The following is a 17,434-nucleotide window of genomic DNA, read 5'->3' on the forward strand; positions in this document are numbered from 1 at the left end:
GTCACACAAAATTGCTCTCGCTTCAGAAGACAATCACAAGTGTAAGCTAACTGTAATCCGACAGACCAGCTGTAAAGTTGGAGAGGGTTCCCACCACCCTCTCCTTAGGTTCCCTAATTTGTTAGAGTGGCAAATAGAACTCAGAAAAACAGATTCCTTGCTATTCCCAGGTTATTATACAGGATATACTTCAGGAACAGCTAAACAAAAGACATGCATAAAGCAAAGTATGGAACCAGAGGACGGACCTTCCGCACTTTCTCCAGACACACCACCCTCCTAGCATCTCAATGTGTTCACCAACCTGGAAACTCTCCAAACCCCAATGTTTAAGGATTTTTATGGGGGTTTTGTTATGTAAGGCATAATGCATTAAATCTCTGGTTATTGGTGACTGAACTCAACCTCTAGTCCCTCTCCCCTTCCTGGAGAAAAGTTCCAACTCTCTAATCCTATGGTTTGTTCCTCTGACCACCATTCTCCTTCCTGAAGCTACCAAGAATCACCTCATTATTTGCACAAATGTTTGTATGGGGCTTATTATGATTAACAATAAATGTTCCTCTCACCTCAGTCACTCAGAGAATTCTAAGGATTTTAGAATCTCTGTACCATTGAAACCAAAGTTTTGAGTTGAAACTCAATTCCCCACTTACTGGTGAGTGAGTCTGCAGTTTCTTTTTTTCTGCTGGTGGGCGGGGTCTTCCTAAGGTTGCAGGCAGTAACCTCAAAGCTGAGAAGTGTTGCTGCTCTTAATGGTGGGCCATGCCCTCCTGTGTGGCAGCAGACCCCAGCAGCTCACCATCAATTTCTTCTTCTTTCTGGGTTCTTGTCTCCTGAATTCAAAGAATGAAATCCACAGACCAGGAAGATTAGTGAGTGGAAGAGTAGGATTTAGTGAAGAATAGAAACAGGGACAGAACTCTTGAAGTGCAAAAGGGAACCCCATAGCAAGTTTTTCCTCCCTCTTAATGTGCTAGTCTAGGGGTTTATAAGCACCAGGGTCACTACTATTGATACCAACTTATGCTAATTAGGGTTTGGAAAATTACTGATGCTCTTGGTCAACTCTTGAGTTCCAACTTCCATTCAGGTCTGCTCTACTTGCATTTTCTCCGACCAGGTCAGGAAGCGGGAGGTTGAGGTTGTGGAATGGTCTAAGCTGGTAGGTTCTAGGCCTCTGCTGCAGGCTTCCCTACTGTGCCCAGGCCAGGCTGCCAAAGGGCTTGGCAGGCTCCACGTGGCAGCAGGCAATACTTGCTGCCCTCCAACCCACCTGGTCGCCACTCCTCCACCCCACCCCTCCACCACTCTACTGATGCTTCTCAGCAGGGACCAGTAGGCCAGCTGCATGGCTTGGCAGCCTGGGAGCCTGTCATCAGCAGCCTAGGACAGAGAATAAATGTACATTTCCTTTTATTTCACAGTATCACAGTATCATTCCATCTTGGCAATTTTTTCATTAAATCTAAAAAGTACTAAAAAGTCAAAGATATTTTGGATGGACAAGAGTAGGGATCCAAGGTGCAACATGATGACTACAGTTAATAATGTCATATTTGGGATTTTTGTTTAAAGAATAGATTTTGGGGGGCTGGGGAGATAGCTCAGTTGCTAGAGTGCTTGCCTTGCAAGCACAAGGCCCTGGGTTTGATTCCCCAGCACCACAAAAAAAAAAAAAAAAAAAAAAAAAAAAAAAAAAAAAAAAGGAATAGATTTTGGGTGTTCTTGACATACAAAGAGGTAATTGTGTGAGATGATGAGTGTGTAAATTTGCCTGAATATAGTAATCATTTCAAGATGTCATATAAAAATATCAAAAGTGAGTAGCATTGGTTCAAGGACCCTCATATAGAATCAGAGGCCACTGTTAATCGGATATTAGAATTGCTAGCAACTGAAACTTTGCACTGGCTTGCAGACAGACCCAACCCTGAATACAGGTTGACCACTGAAACCCCATTTAACCTCCACTGACCAAACTATTTTGCCAAACTACCCAGAGACCAAAACCACACCCATTTCCTTTCTTATAAGACATCTTAACTTCTGCCAGCACTGCTCTGATTAATAATGATATAATTACTAGCCCCCTTGGGTTTAAAGCTATGAATCCAGTCACCATTTTGTAAAACCTCAGAGCACATTTTCAGGACTGCTTGAACCTGTTTTCCCAGATTGCAATCAATCCTAATTAACCTCAAATAAATGTTACCCAGTATACTAGCCTATGAGACCTAGCTAAGTTTCTGCTGTACCCTAATCTTGTTTATCTTTGAGGACAAGATACCTGAAAGCCAGAAGTCCCTCTTCAGGTAGGTCAATCAAAATAGTTGGATCTAAGATGGTAACCAGAGTGACCACCAGGCAGCCTCTAAATTCACTGTAATTCCAACTGCCTGCTAAATAATACATGCCCCCCCCCCAGCTCTGTGACAGTTGGCAGTTGTCATAATGATGACCGTAAAGAATCATCGAAGAAGCAAAAAGAGGTAGAGCCCAGATTCACAGCAAGTCTCTGTCCAATCCTGGCAAATACATGAATGTTCTTCCACTTTTTCTCCCTCTGCTTCGTTTCTTTCATACTCTATCTATGACTTCCCAGCCTCCTCGGGTTGAGAAGATGATTTGTGAGTCCATTTCCCTGCTTCTCCTATTCTTTGGCCAAGAATAAATATCCCTTTACTGCTCAATTGGTACTTGGTTCCACAACTCTGAGAGGAAAAAAGGACTCAGTTTGGATCCAAAAAAATTGGTCACATGAATGTTATTTTCTTTCCTCTTGACTAAGTTGCATTTATTCTTAGTTGACAGCTATATATATATACACACACTATATATGTGCATATATACGTATGTATACATATATATGTATGCATATATAGTGCATATATATGTATGTATGCATATATATCAAAACATCATGTTGTACACCTTAAATATATATAATTCATTAGTTTGAAAGTCCTGAGGTTCTTGCAAAGTCTAATGGTAAAAAAGAAACAGTTCAGTGGTTCCTACCCTTCCAAATCCAAGTTCCTTTTCTTAGGAAATGCATCCCTTTGTAAGGTCTCTGCTGATCTCTATAGACTCATCTATTTGATAACCCACTTCGTGTTCTGCATGTCCAGTCATTTCTCCAAATATGTCATGCTTCTTTGAGCCTGAAGGCCTTTTCCTCTTTTCAGAATACCACTTCCGTGCACCCAGTACATGAACTGACAGATTCACACCAGTAGGTGAAACGTCTTTGCCTTCCTTGGGGTTGTCCTGGGGATGGCCAGAAGCTTCTGCACAGGGAGTTCAGAATGTTCTTCCTGAGGTCATAGCTTCCTTCTGACCTCTGGGGCACTGGAAGGAAGAAACAGAAAAGGGAAGAGGGAAAGCTAAAAGCTCTGCCTGTCTTTCTAGGTGGCTGAAACATAGCCTGGGGCGAGTCAGGATCCTTGCTGCTATGCCCCACCAGATCCTTCCCCCCTGCACGGTACTGGCTGCTCACACAGGGCCACCCAAGTATCCAAGAACCTGTGGCTTAGGCAGGTATAAGGGGAGAGGGAATATTAGAAGAAATGCTTGAAAGATACCATTCCCAGGGAGAAAGAGTCCAGGCAACTGGCAGCAAGAATGAACAGACATGGGACCCCTGCTTGTCCTCACTTACCCAGACTGTGGAACAGAATGGCTGGTGGGAACTCTAGACAAGAGGCTTAGCAAATGAAGAAAAGGGAATTCTGAGACATGGCTCAGGCCTGGGGATGTGCCTGCATTTTGATGAACCAAATAATCCACATGACTTCCCAAAGGGAGACTTGGCAAACCTTGAAAACAAGTAGCACTGCTGGAGAGATCCCTAAGCTTGAGACCTACAGGGAGGAGCAGCAGTCCAGGCTGGAGCCCCAACATTGGCCTCTACCTGTCAGGAGTCCCTCCACCAGCCAGTGTGTCTATATATGGCCTCTTTGGATCTAAACAGCCTGCCTGAATCAGATGCAATTCTCCATCTCTGTAGCCACAGGTCATTTTCAGATGTCACCTCCAACCCTTGGGCCTTATGAAGCAGTAAGCAACAACCCTATGAGTCCTTGTCACCCCTATAGGTCAGGCTCCCAGGGCTCTGTCCAAACTAACTCTGTCCAAACTGATTGCCCCACTATGAGAGAGAACTAAAATAGAACAGAATAGATGACTTCTAAGAACCTTTCCAGCTCTAACAAAATTCTCTGAATTTCTCCATCAAATCTGCAGAGCCCGGCTCTTCAATCACCTTCTCCTTCCTGCACTCTGCTGGAAATCAATGATACCCCTCAGGAGACTTCTGCATTTTTTTCACCCAGGGCCCATGAGAAGTAAATGTCTATGCTTGAAAACCCGGGGTGGGTTATAGAGAAAATGCCAGGCAGCCACACACAGAAGCTACTTTGCAAGTAACAGATTACACTCCCATCCACAACCCCCTCACTCATCTTCTGGCAAGGAGCAGAGAGGATTAGAAGCGGAGAGGATGCCATAAAGTCAGGAAAAATTAATTAGCTGCAATTTCACTGCTGAGCTGCCAGGTAAATTTCACAGCATAATCACTCTGAGTTCCTGCATTCATGCAGCAATAACGCCTTATGTGCCTTCAATATCCCATTCCCCTCCATGCATGGGCAAGCCTAAGAATGAGGTACTAGCCCAGCTGCCATGCTTGGCTTGGAATCTGGAGATAATCAAATTTTGTGCAGTGTTTTTCATAGAGAAACACAATAGCTGATGTCTCCATTTTTTTTCCTCCTCCAACACTCACCTCCCTAGCACTGGAAGGAGGTTGGACGCCTCTCTCTGGTCACAGTCAAGGTGCTGCTTGGTAGAGTCAGGCCTTCTGAAAGGCAACAGAAAGCATACAGGAGCTTCCATTCTGATATTGACTACATCACTTTGGACATTTTGCTCAAATCTTTTGGTATCATAATTTCCTCACCTGTAAAACAGAGTAATAGCATCTTTATTGCCTTATGGAGGATGCTCTTGGCAAACTGAACAGTGATGTGTTTACCAAGTATTATTAGTTAAAAAACTTTTTGAAGCTGGGGACTCATGTAATTTAAATATGAATAGTCATACCCCACACTTTGTACCCAGACCCTGAGCTAAGCCCTGGTTGGGTCAAGTGGGTACACTGGCAGCTGTTGACATGGGCGAGATGTCTATTTCCTATTGCCCACAGCTGGTATTTAGAGAAGAACCATGTTATTTCTTGTTATTCCTCAGGGACAATTCTGATGATGGATCTTCACTAAAACATCAACACCTAGTCATTTATTTCTGATGGTTTATAAGAAGAAATGTAGAGATCCCATAATTAATCCATGATGCTGACAAGATAATTTGTACATTAGCCATTAGCCTGGAGAACTTTTAAAAATGTAATGCCAGGATCTGCTTAGAGTAATATACAAGGGTTAAGTAGGCGAGATATGGGGCCAGGATGACTGAAGCTTGAATCTGAGCTCTACAACTTCACATTCCTGAAGTTTCCCCACCTCTAAGTGGGAATAACGCCTACCTGATAGACTGTTGGGAATGCCTGCACCACACCTGACCTAATTACTGCTTAGCATAGTCCTATATGGCAACAGCCAAGTGGCATGCACCATGTTGCCGCTTATTGCTTGGCTAATTTCCACCCAGAAAACTGAAGAAACAGGAAAAAAATCAATGAGAGGGAATGGGAAGGGAGATTGGAATATTTGGATTATACTTATGGCCCAGAAAGCAAGAGGAAAAAGAACTGGCCTCCAGTAGGGGCCTGTCATACATGAGGAACAGCAGGGTGAACTGGAAAGAGGATATGATCCACTTCTCCCTGACCACGTCTGGCCAGCCTCAGCCTGCACACCTCCATGACCAGGAATCCCACTGCCTGTGCCTTGCTTAGAGAGCCTTAGGTGTGGAAAGACTTCTCTGTGTCCAATGAAATCCCTGTTTCAGTAGCCTCCAACATGGTCCTGGCTCTGCCCTCTGCTGCTACATAGAGAATTTTACATCTGCCTCCAAACGGTGGCTCTGCAAAAAGTGCCTTTGTCTCCACTAAGGATCCTCCTGTCTCTTTCTCAGCCCCCAGAGAGGCAGTGTCACCTAGCACTTAACCTCAAGAGCTCTGGAGTCAGACAAACATGGAGTGAATCTAGTTTGGCCTTTGCCCAGTTACATTAGCCTCTTAAGACTTAATGCCTCTCCTGTAATGTGGAGAATTTAATAGAGAGATACTTCATGCAGTCTTGTGCATAATGTGGGCACTGATCCTAACTCATATTAAGCACTCATTAAATGTTAGTAATTTTTGCAAAATTGAGATTTAAAGGAGAAGATAACTCCTAAAGTTTTGTTGCAGGGGTGCAAACATGTCTTAATGTGTATTAAGCACTCCATTAAACATCAGTAATTAGTCTTCCTTTCAAACTCTGTTGTATTTATGATTCTGACAACTTTAATCAAGATACCACTCAGTGTCCTTCGATGACCCAGGATCTTTGGATGCCTGCTTCAACTGGTGGAGTGCCTGAGTTTTTCCTAAGCCCTTGAACCTCCTCTATCTACCCTGGCTTCTGATACATCACTGTTTAAGACTCCCAAACATTTTAGCTCTAGCATCAACATTTTCCTTGAGTTCTAGACTCATTTATCCAACTGTTTATTCAATATCCCCTCTTGAGTATTTTGTAGAAGAATTTAACCTTGCCCAGCAAGAGGTCTAGGCTTTGCCATTGGCTCCCAGGAGGTAATCACTAAAAATTTGGAACATTATGCCTGACGAGGCAGGCCTCTAACAAGGAAAGCTCAGATCCTCAAACAAGGCACCCTGTGTGGGCTTACCAGGTCCTTCACTGTTCTAGCTTCCAGCACCGTCTGTGTAAAGAAAGGACCTCACCACCTGAGTGCCTGTCACAGACAGGTGGGATGTTGGGTACACCTCAACATGCACTCACTGCCTCAAACAGGGAAGCATGCACTCCCACCAGGGGATGATGCTGAAGTTTGGATCTTAAGTGTCTCCCAAAGGCCCAAGTAGTAAAGACTGAGCCCCCAGCTTGGCACTCTCTGAAGGTGATGGAAAGTTTAAGAGATTGGGGGCTGAGGTTGTAGCTCAGTGGTAGAGTACTTGCCTGGCATGTGTGAGGTCCTGAGCACAGTGTATAAATAAATAAGTAAATAAATAAAATAAAGGTCCATTGTCAACTAAAAAAATATTTTAAAAAGAAGTTTAAGAGATGGGGCCTAATGGGAGGTTTTAGGTCATTCAGAGTATGTCCCTACAGAAGATTGTGGGACCTTGCTTTCTTCCTTGTCTCTTCTGTGTCCTGGCCATGAGGGGAATGGCTTTACTTAATGCATGTGGCCTGCTGTGATGCTGCCTCCTTCCCCATCAAAGGCTTAAAAGCAATGGGGCCAATGGATCATATACTGGATGCTCTAAAACTATGAGCCAAAATAAACCTTTTCTGTTTCTCAGTTGATTTATCTCAGGTATTTATTGCAGTAACAAGAAACTGACGAGCACAGTCAAAAGCAGAATTTAATGGGCCCAATTCTGCCCAGGCAAGGGTCAGAGGTCAGAGGTGAGAGATTCTCAGGGATGTGGAACAGACTGTTGCCCTATAAGTTCTTATTGAACACTTCACTCTCTGTCCTAAAGACCCAACCACATTGGGTTCTGAAAGCTTCCTTCCATAGGCAAGCAAGAGAGCCTGCCAGCCTCCTGAGAAATGCTCCTGCAGACAGGCCTGGACCCAAGGCCCTGCAAGAAGGTGGGCACTGCTTCAAGGATGTGAACTGCTTCTGCTCACTCACTAAGAGGATAGTGAGAAGACAGCAGGCCCTGCCTGCTGATTAGGAACAGCTAACATGAAACGAGGTCAGGACAAGCTGACAGCCACCTCCAGTCCTCCTATCTCCCCGACCTGCTTAGAAGTCCTAGAGGATTCCCTTCTGTACAGCTTGCTGAGGAAAGGCCTATACAATGGAGGAATAAAAGGTGCCTCAAAGATATTCCCTCTAAGAATAAAGGTAGCTGGAAAAGATTGAAAGAAAGAAATCTTATTCTTTTCATTGCAGCATTTATTTCTTCTCTTATAAATTGTTGTGTCTGAAAGGTCACTCTTTGAGGTTGATGGCTTTCTTAAAAATGCACTTTCTAGTCCTCAGTCATGGGGTCTGAGTGTCACAAGACAGAGAGGCTGATGTGGCAGCTACTCATAAAATCTTAAATTGTGACTATGTGAATAGCTAAAATGAAACCTGCCTGGGCTCTGAGATTCTGGCCTTATTAAAAATTGAATTTATAGCTTCCTCTGCTTTCAGATGTCCATTGCCAGTAGTGGCTTTTGAAAAGAACCAGTGAGAGGCTGGTTTTCCAGAGAATTTCAGGAGGCAGGGATTCTTCATCTTGTGTCCACCCATCTGCCTACCTGTCCAACCAATTACCCACCCAACCAAAAACCCACTCACCCATCTTCCCACCAATGCACTCATGTATCCATCCACTTACCCACCCACCCACCTACCGTTATCCATTCACCCATCAATCCACCCAACAATGCACCCATCATCCTTCCAGACACCCATCCAGTCATGCAGCCATCCACCCACCCCTGTACTCATTCACTCACCCATTCATCTATCCACCCATCCACCATCCATTTAGGTGTTCATGTCTGATCTTGCAACAATTGACTGAGTACCAGGCTCTGTCCTATAAAGTAGTGATACAGCAGAAAACTCACAGACATAGTCCCTGGCCATGTGGAACTAGCATTCAAGAAGGGTACAGACAAGTGAACCAGTGTAGAAAGATGATTTTTTAGAAATATACTGTAACTTGGTTTAGAAACGACTGCTTTATTCCTCAAAAAAGACAGCTAGGCTTTAGGCTCTGAAGACATGGTTTTCTTTTACCTGCTAAGTGAATTTGTAAGCCTTTGTTTTCAAAAGCTTAAGTGAGTGATCCCATGCTGTCACTGAGGGCCACCTTTTAGCCCTGTTTTCAGCCTGCACAAGGTTTTTGAAGACCATGAATCTGTGCAGGTGGAAAGCTTGGCATCCTGCCTGAATGTTAGTCATTTACTCTGCAGAGCTTGGGAAACTTCTCTATACCTAATGAAGAGAAATCGGGCTGGCAGGATCTCTCAACCTGGGCTACAGAGGAGAATCGCCTGGAAGTTTAAAAGTCCCTACGGCTAGACTAAACGCAGACAAAATAAATCAGAAAATTCAGAGGTAGAAGTCAGTCGTTAGTTCTTAAAACTTCTCAGATGAATTCCATGATAACAACTGGTCGAAGGTGAGGTGTTTGCAGTTGTAACATTGGGGTTAAAGGAAGTCTTTTTCCAGCCCTTCACAATCAGCTGAGTAAGGGGACATTTGGGTTTCTGCTCCTAGTGGGAACATAACCCCTCTTCAGCCCAGCACCCCAGGGGTGGCTTGGACTTGGATGAGAAGGAAGACTCAGAGGAACAGCCCTGGCTACAGGCAAAGGGCTGCAGCCACAGGCACCAAAGTCACCTTTTCAAGCAGGTAATGACATTGCCATCAGGCAGAGAGAGGGGAAAAGACAGTCACTACCATGCATCATGTAAACCTCTTTTTCCTGTGGAAAAAGAACTCAGAAGTGATTGCACTCAGCTTCCTCATGAGCTAAACTGCAGAATTGAATTATATATTGTTAAGAAAATTAATAAATATGTCATTTTTTATAACGCAAATATCATATAAGTAATGCATACTTATCCCCCAACTCAGTGGTAATATGAGGATTGGAGGGAGACCCCCACTGTAGGAGCACAAGTACCTTGCTTCTCATACAGGGCCACTCAGTCATCCACACCTGCCCTGCTCAGCTCCTTAAACCATGCCCCATGAGGATGCACTTTCTGGAAAAGGGTGGCCACATTACAGAGGTCTGTATTCGGGCTTCTTTTTCCTCTGTAAAGAAGCCTCTATCTCATGGCTCTGGTCAGTGAGGCCCACGCCCCAATTTTCTCCTGAAGCACCTGGCTACAGAAACCTTCCCTTGCTCATGATTGGGACTACTGACTATATTTTATAGAAATAAAAAACTATAGACTTGCTGTATCTGTTGGCACAGTCAACAAGGAGCAGCTGGAAGCTTTGTAGATTGCTCCATTCAATCCCAGTGCTATAGAAGAGCAAAGACTTCCACAGCCCAGTGCTCCTCAACCTTGGCGGCAATTGGATGGGTTTTCAGACATAAGACGCCTGGGCTTTCACTCTCATGGGGGAGCTGAGCATCAGTAGTGTGTCAAGCTCTCCCCCAGGTGATCCTAATGTGTACTCAGTGGAGCAGACCAGCACCCCGTCTTCCCGGAGTCCCAACCTCATGGTTCAGGGGAGCTTCTCTGAACAGCCATCATCGGGAATGGGACACAATGTCATAAAGCCTCATCACTCATTATCCCCACAGGACTCTTGCCTGGTACTCCCCTGCCTCCATATTCCTGCAGTGGTACAGGCACTGCTGGGCAATCCCTCTCTATGTAAACACATTTTCCAGGACAAGTTGTTTTGTTCTGGCATGTTTTTTAATCAACACACTTTTTCTAAGCACGCAGACTGCAAGGGCTACAGTAGACATCAGACTAAGCCGTGACCTCTCCTCAAAGATCCCCTTGACCCACTGGGGATATGAGTAGGTGAGCAGAAGCTGACCTGTGAACAAATATCTGTAAATTCAGTGCAGGTGCAGTGAGAGCTCAGGGGAGGGACCAGCAGTGTGTGCTGCGATGGAGACAGTAAGATCAGGGGTCAGCCTGGTGAAAGGGAAGATGAACTGTAGAGAAGGGGAAGGAGTAAGGGAGGACTTCCTAAGAAGGGGTTATAGGTTAAATGAAGCCCAGGAGCAAGAAAACTGGTAGCTGTATAGGGAAGAGAAGATGGAAAAGACAGAGAAAACTTCTCTGCGATCCACCCCTAGACATGCCTGAAGTCCCTCTCACCACCTCTCTGAAACTGTGCTCTGCCTCTTCCTTCCCTGTATAGCTCCTAGAGTTGGATGATGCAGGTAGCAGAGTGATAACCCTTTGCTGAACCTTAAGCCCAGTTATCACTACATCACATCTAACCATAGTAACAAAAATTCCTTGGTATTGGTTAACTTCCATGCCATGACCAAATGACCCTACATATTTCTCAAATGCCCTTTTATAATCAGTTCAAATTGTGATCAAAAAAATGTAGACACATTGCATCTGGTGATTTTATCTCTTTAAATTTCTTTTAATTTTCTAACAACAATTCTTTTTGCAAAAGTTCAGTCATTTGCTCTCAAGAGATGTTAAAGTAAGTTAAAATGAAAATCAGACTTCAAGAATCCCTAAGCAGACAAAGCCAGTTAGGTCTTGCTAGAGTTTGCATCTGGGAAGTCTACCAAAGGTCCAGAGTGGCAGTATCGGGAGGTGATGGAACCCTTAAGAGATGGGACCTGGTGGGAGGACTTCAGGTCATTGGGGTGAGTAAGCCTGGTACAGGAGTGTGGGACTCCAGTCTCTTCTTCCTTTTCCCCTTTCGCTTCCCAGCCGTAATGTAAGTGGCTTTGCTAGGCCACATGCTTCCAACATGATCTACTCCTGTTCCCTGTTCCCCACCCAACACAGCCTGACCACTATAAATCTACCCCATCATGGGCTGGAACCTCCAAACCATGAGCCAAGATAAACCTTTACTCTTCATTAGTTGATGAACTCAGGTATTTGTAATCGTGATAGAAAGCTAACATGGGCCTCATAAGTGACTTTAACCTTGCTTGATCTGCAAACACAAGTTAACCTTAACTTGAACTATTTTTCGTAAATGCCTATTAAAGAAAAACAGAGCTTAAACTCAATCAATCAGAAGCAGCCAACAAACTTATAATTATCTAACTAGGGACTTTTCAGTGGTATAGACCAAATAAGGCAACTTTATACCTACAACAAATCAGATACTTTCTTTCTTTCTGTGTTGATCCTATAAAGCATCCCCCTTGGGTTTCCTGCACAGAGCTCCTGATCCCCTTCTGATTTGGAGATGCCTGATCCAGGAATAGTTATTTGCTCAAATAAACTCTTCAAAAGTTCATTATTTGCTTAGTTGAACTTTTTGTTGTTGTTGTTGATATGGGGATTGAACCCAGAGGAACTTTACCACTGAACTACATCCCCAGCCCTTTTATACTTTGAGAAAGGGTCTCACTAAATTACCATAGCTGTCCTTGAATTTGCAATCCTCCCGCCTCAGCCTCCAAAGTATCTGATTACAAATATGTGCCATGACAGTTGGTTCCATTTACCATTTTAGAAGGGTTTATTTTATTCTAAATTTGGCTCACTGCATCCTCATATGAGGTATAATGCAAAAAAAAAAAAAAATCACCTGCATAAGCAAGAGGCAGGGTACCCTTCCTGAGAAATGTTCTCTAGCTGGATAAAACATCACTTCTTTTCTTACACTAATATCCTGAATTGTGATTTGAAGTGAGAGGAAAACGTAGCATGCACCTAGTTTCATTCCAAGTCTACTTAGGGAATGTTTCAGACCTCAGGAATATGATGCGTAAAGTAGTGATGGGAACAAAGGATACACCACGTCCGAGGGAAACAAAACTGAGTTCTAACCAGCTTAGGAGAAGGGAGGAAAACCGGAAGCAGTGGAAGCAGGTTTCCACCTTCCCCCATCCTCCCTGAAACCCTACTGGGGAAGAGCAAGGCCTTGCTGGGCCACTGCCAGTGGCCTGCACTGCCCCTGCAGGTGGACATTCTTCAGCCACAACATCCTCTGCCCTGGTTCAGGTTCTGCTTTGGAGACGACAAGAGTGTATCAGTGACTTCTGGGAATACTCAGTGCCAGACTCCTTTGACATCCTGTCGTGAAGGCATAAGGCCTCCAGCCCTGTCTCTCTAGGGACGTGCCACTTGATGTCAATGAGGAATGGAGGAAAGAAGAGGTTTGAAATACACAGAGCCAGAAGTTAATCTGTGAAAAAGTCTTCAAGTCATAAAATAGTTACAATTAATGGTAGGAACCAAAATTCTCACTGACATTTAGTCAAAATAGAAGTTCTCAACATTGAGCTGCATGATGCTGCAGGAAAGTCTTTAAGAGTCAGCATCATGGCGGAAGACGTCAAGACCAAAATCAAGAACTAGAAGACTGGTCCTTTTGATGGTCACTTCCCCAGCCGGAACCAGACCAGGAACTGCTAGCTAAACTACCTGGGCTTCCACCGCTGCCAGAGGGTAATGATGGGGAGAGTGGGTGATATCTCTGTGTGAGTGGTACCGGCGTTGGTACAAGTCCCTCTGCCCCATATCCTGGGTCTCCACTTGGGATGACCGCCGGGCAGAAGGCACACTTCCTGGGAAGATCTGAACTGGTTCCACCCGCCTCTCCTGTCTTCTGTCCTTTTCCAAGGGTAGTAAAGGGGGACCCAGATACTTGGTAGTTCCTACCCTGGGACCCTGAATCATGACTTAATAAAAATTCACTGGAAAAGTAAAAAAAAAATATAGATATATATAGAAATTCACTTGAGAATATACTCAAGAATATAGTACATAAAGTTATAAATGCCCCATAGTTTTCTTCTTTATTGATGGGAATTAGGTGAAATATGATTTTTCAGATATTGTGTTTGAAAAACACAATCTTGTACTAATACTGCAAACAGAGTACTTCTGTATCTGAAAGTGTATGATTTAAACACCCCAACTGTGAATAATAAAACAAAACTTTTTATCAACTCTGTTAGAGGAAAAGCTAGCTTATCTTTTTAATTTTTTGTATGAAAAATAAAAATGGCAGTTATCTAAAGAGATGATCAAGGCATATGAAGCCAAAATAGAAAATTCTAGGAAAATGAAAATCTTTATAGAGGTCTGTTAGGCATTATTTAGTAAAAAAATAATATATATGTCATCTTTCTGGACTTGGGGGATATTTGTGGTACTTAGAAATTTATTCAAATTTATGTTTTGTGATTTCATTTCCTCTTTTAGACATTCACTTTTATATATTTTTTAAAACTTAGAAGAAAAGTGAAAGTTATAAAATAGATGAGTTAAGGAGTGATAATTAGATTGCACAATTGGATTTAACAGAAAGATTCTTTTAAATATCCCAGTGCCTTTTGATTATTACTTCATAGAATGCTACGGCTTGAGAACTTTGTATACTTTAAGCCTCAGATAGTTGAGGAACTTAAGGTAAAGAAAAGTGACCAAGGCCCAAAGTCACACTGGAAGTTAGTACAAAGCCAAGTTAGGTGCCAGGCGCCCTGCCTCCTGTGCACAAGCTCCTGCCTCTGGGCACAGGACTGTAGCCTAGTGAGAGAGGCACACAGGCTTTTGCTGAGGATTAGTTCCATCACTTACTGTGAAATGCACAGATTGACAAAAGCCCTTTTCCTCCTCTGTGCCACAGAGCCAGACAAAGCCAGATGCCTCCAGCCCAGCAAGCAGAGAGCAAGGCTCATTCCTGCAGCATTGTTTTCAATCCATGCTTTGCACCCTCCCATCACCAGGGGCTGAGCTTCCCGCCTTTCTTTCCTGCTGCAAGAGAATCTGAGGCAGAGATGCTGTGGATGCCTCCTGCTGGCCAGAGGGAGTAGCGCAGGCCTGGCTCCGGCTCCTTTTTACAAGTTTTGGGAGGGTCCCCAGCAGTTTAAGACGCATACCCCAGATATAGGACTGAAATAGTACAGTTCTCAATGTTACAAGGGAAAGAAGATGTTCCATAAAACTTCTTGATGCTCAACGACAATCAGGATTTTATCCACAAGATCCTGAAAGAATGGAGGGAAAGTGATTAGCCCAGACCAGTGCCTTGAGACTTAACGCACTCAACACCAATGTTCACATGCAGATAGTGATTGGCTAAGTTTAGATTAGAGCCTGGAATCCTGCATTTCTACAAGCTCCCAGGTGATGCTACTGATCAAAGGACCACATTTTGAATAGGAAGATTCTAATTGAAAGGACATGGGCTGTGGAGTCAAACCAAATCGTCAGAGCCTTAATTTTTCCACCTACTAAATATATGATCTCAAAAAAAGGACTTAATCATGTTCAGCCTTGAACTCCACAAATGTAAAAGGGCATGTCCACACCTATCTCTTGGCACTCTCGTGTGGTGTGCATAGATCCCCTAGGACACCTGATATAGTGGACATTCAGTAAACCATGACCATTACCAGCATTTGAATTTCCTCCCATTAGGTTCATGTCCTCAGCAGTTCACTGCTTATGTATACTGATAAAGGGCTTTGATTTACAGACATGTAAATCACAACATCACAAACTTGTGAATGGCATGGTCTCATTTATTAGCCCCTTACTGCCAAGGTTAGACACACCTACATCTGTAAACCCAGAGCTAACAGTCAGCTCAAAGCCAAATCCTAAATAGTGGTCCCAGTCGCCCCTGATGAATGTACATCTTCTCTCACATCCAAACTGGAAAAACACAGAAGAAATAAGATTGATGCTTCATCGCCAAACTGGAGGTGAGCTGTATTTCACGTGTGCTCTGGGCAGACACCAGAACGTGACCAGCAGGTAAAATTTTCTGAGATCACAATCGGAGTGACTCAGTACCGTGCAGCTAGAAGGGCTGGGTCCTTGTACTAGCATCAGTGTTCTGTAATTGAGCCATCCCAGCAAACCTTTCAAGCTATTTAAGCCTCAGTTTTCTCACCTGTAAAATGAGATTATGATAATACAGTAGTCAAAGTAGGCATGGAATGTGTAGTGCTTTGAAAATGATCATCTCCCTTTTCTTGGCTTGCTTTATGCGAGACAGCTTAGAATTTGAGATAAACTGGGACCCTTTCTTCACTGTTAGCTGTGGACCTATGGATTCAGGACATAAGACGCAGCACAAGTTATAGAAGCAGCCATTTGTAAATAAAGCAGACCCCGAGTTTATAGTCACAGAATTTAGGTCACTGAGGATTGAAGAGCCATGTCCCCACCTGGATTACATCTTGAAACAGAATGACTGACACACCTAAGTACCTCTCCCCCAAAACTCCAATAATGCCAAACTCCCATAGTTCCAGGGACCCTTTCACGCACCTCTGTGCCTGGTCACATGTCCCTCCCTTTCCCTCTTCCTCAATCTTCCCCACAAATCTGACCCAAGGATGAGGCAGAGCTCTGGGTGCAAAAGAAGACCTCAGGGATCTCACAGGCTGACCAGGAAGGCCAGAGGAGCATCAGGACATATGAACGGAAATGAAGGAAAACAGAACCACAGACCAGACCGTATCACAGAACAGTCCCTGGTCGCCATCTCTGCTGCCACTGCCAACCACCTGAGGCCATCTGAGTGTGCACCACCAACACCACCAGCCCTGCAGCTTTCCCTGTCTTGCCACCATGACCACCACTACCTGAGCCTCATGGCGACACCTTCCTGGGCACGTCGCTTTCACGGACGCAAACACACACACAGCCCTTGAACTCTCACCCAGCACCCCTTTAACTTGACCATGTGGTTTTGCTTTGACTAGGTTTCTGTAATAGATTTAGCACAGACTTCCCAAAAGCTGACTTTGAGATGCACACGTGATTTATGAAGGAAGCTCTCCCAGGGAAGGCTGGTGAGGGAGCATGGAGAAGGACCTGAAGAGGAGGAGGCCAAGTCAGGGAGAGGTCTCAGGCAAGAGTGAGGCAGAGGGTAAACTACACCTCAGAACTGTCCCATCCTACAGTGAGGGCCTGGGCTTCCATACCCCACACCCAACAGGCCTTGGTAATGGCAGCCAGGGTTGGAGAAAGAGGGTGGAAACATTAACTCTAAGACACCTCCTTACAAAGCGGCTCCAGTCACAGCCCAAGCCCATACTCAAGGAAGAGCCAGTGGGCAGGAGTTACTGAACGCAGGGTGTGGGCAGCAGTGATAGTGAAAGGGGATCCTGGGAATGGTGCACAGTGACCCCTAGACCCAAGCACTGCCTGTGGCCAATCTGCCCCTATGTTCCCAGACCCAGCAGAGGCCACAAGCTTAGCAAACACCCAGGAAATGAAACACCTTAGGAGAGAATAACACTGGCTAGGTGGGACAGACAGTTTCCAGGGCATAAAATGAAACAACAGAGACAGGCACGCACCAAAGAGGAGAAAAGCAGACGAGGGTCAGAGAACTCGAATCCTGACTTACGTTCCCTTTGTTGTCTTACAACAAAGTCCTGGTCACACTGTCTCCGTCAAAGAAAAGAATTCATGGCGATTCCAAGGTCAGAGACCCTTGTCATTAGAAAGGGCCTTGTGGAGTCTCCTGTCTCTGCTCAGTGAACACTCCAGAGAGAGGAACAAGATTTTTCAGTTCTCAAGCACAGCAGGGCTACAACTTCCCATCCTCTTGGGGAAGAGGATGGAAGCTGGAGCTAATGTGAGCAGCTTCC

The 17,434-nt window shown here is 44.4% G+C and overlaps 1 pseudogene across 1 annotated transcript; it reads left to right on the forward strand.

Moving 5' to 3' along the window:
- Positions 1-13,142: 13,142 nt before the first annotated feature.
- On the forward strand, positions 13,143-13,408 carry LOC306658707 (cytochrome c oxidase subunit 6B1-like; annotated as a pseudogene). The gene has a single exon. The product of its transcript is annotated as a cytochrome c oxidase subunit 6B1-like (transcript).
- Positions 13,409-17,434: the final 4,026 nt, after the last annotated feature.

This window comes from Sciurus vulgaris, assembly GCF_902686455.1.
Source record: "Sciurus vulgaris genome assembly, chromosome: 4".
Lineage (NCBI taxonomy): Eukaryota > Metazoa > Chordata > Mammalia > Rodentia > Sciuridae > Sciurus > Sciurus vulgaris.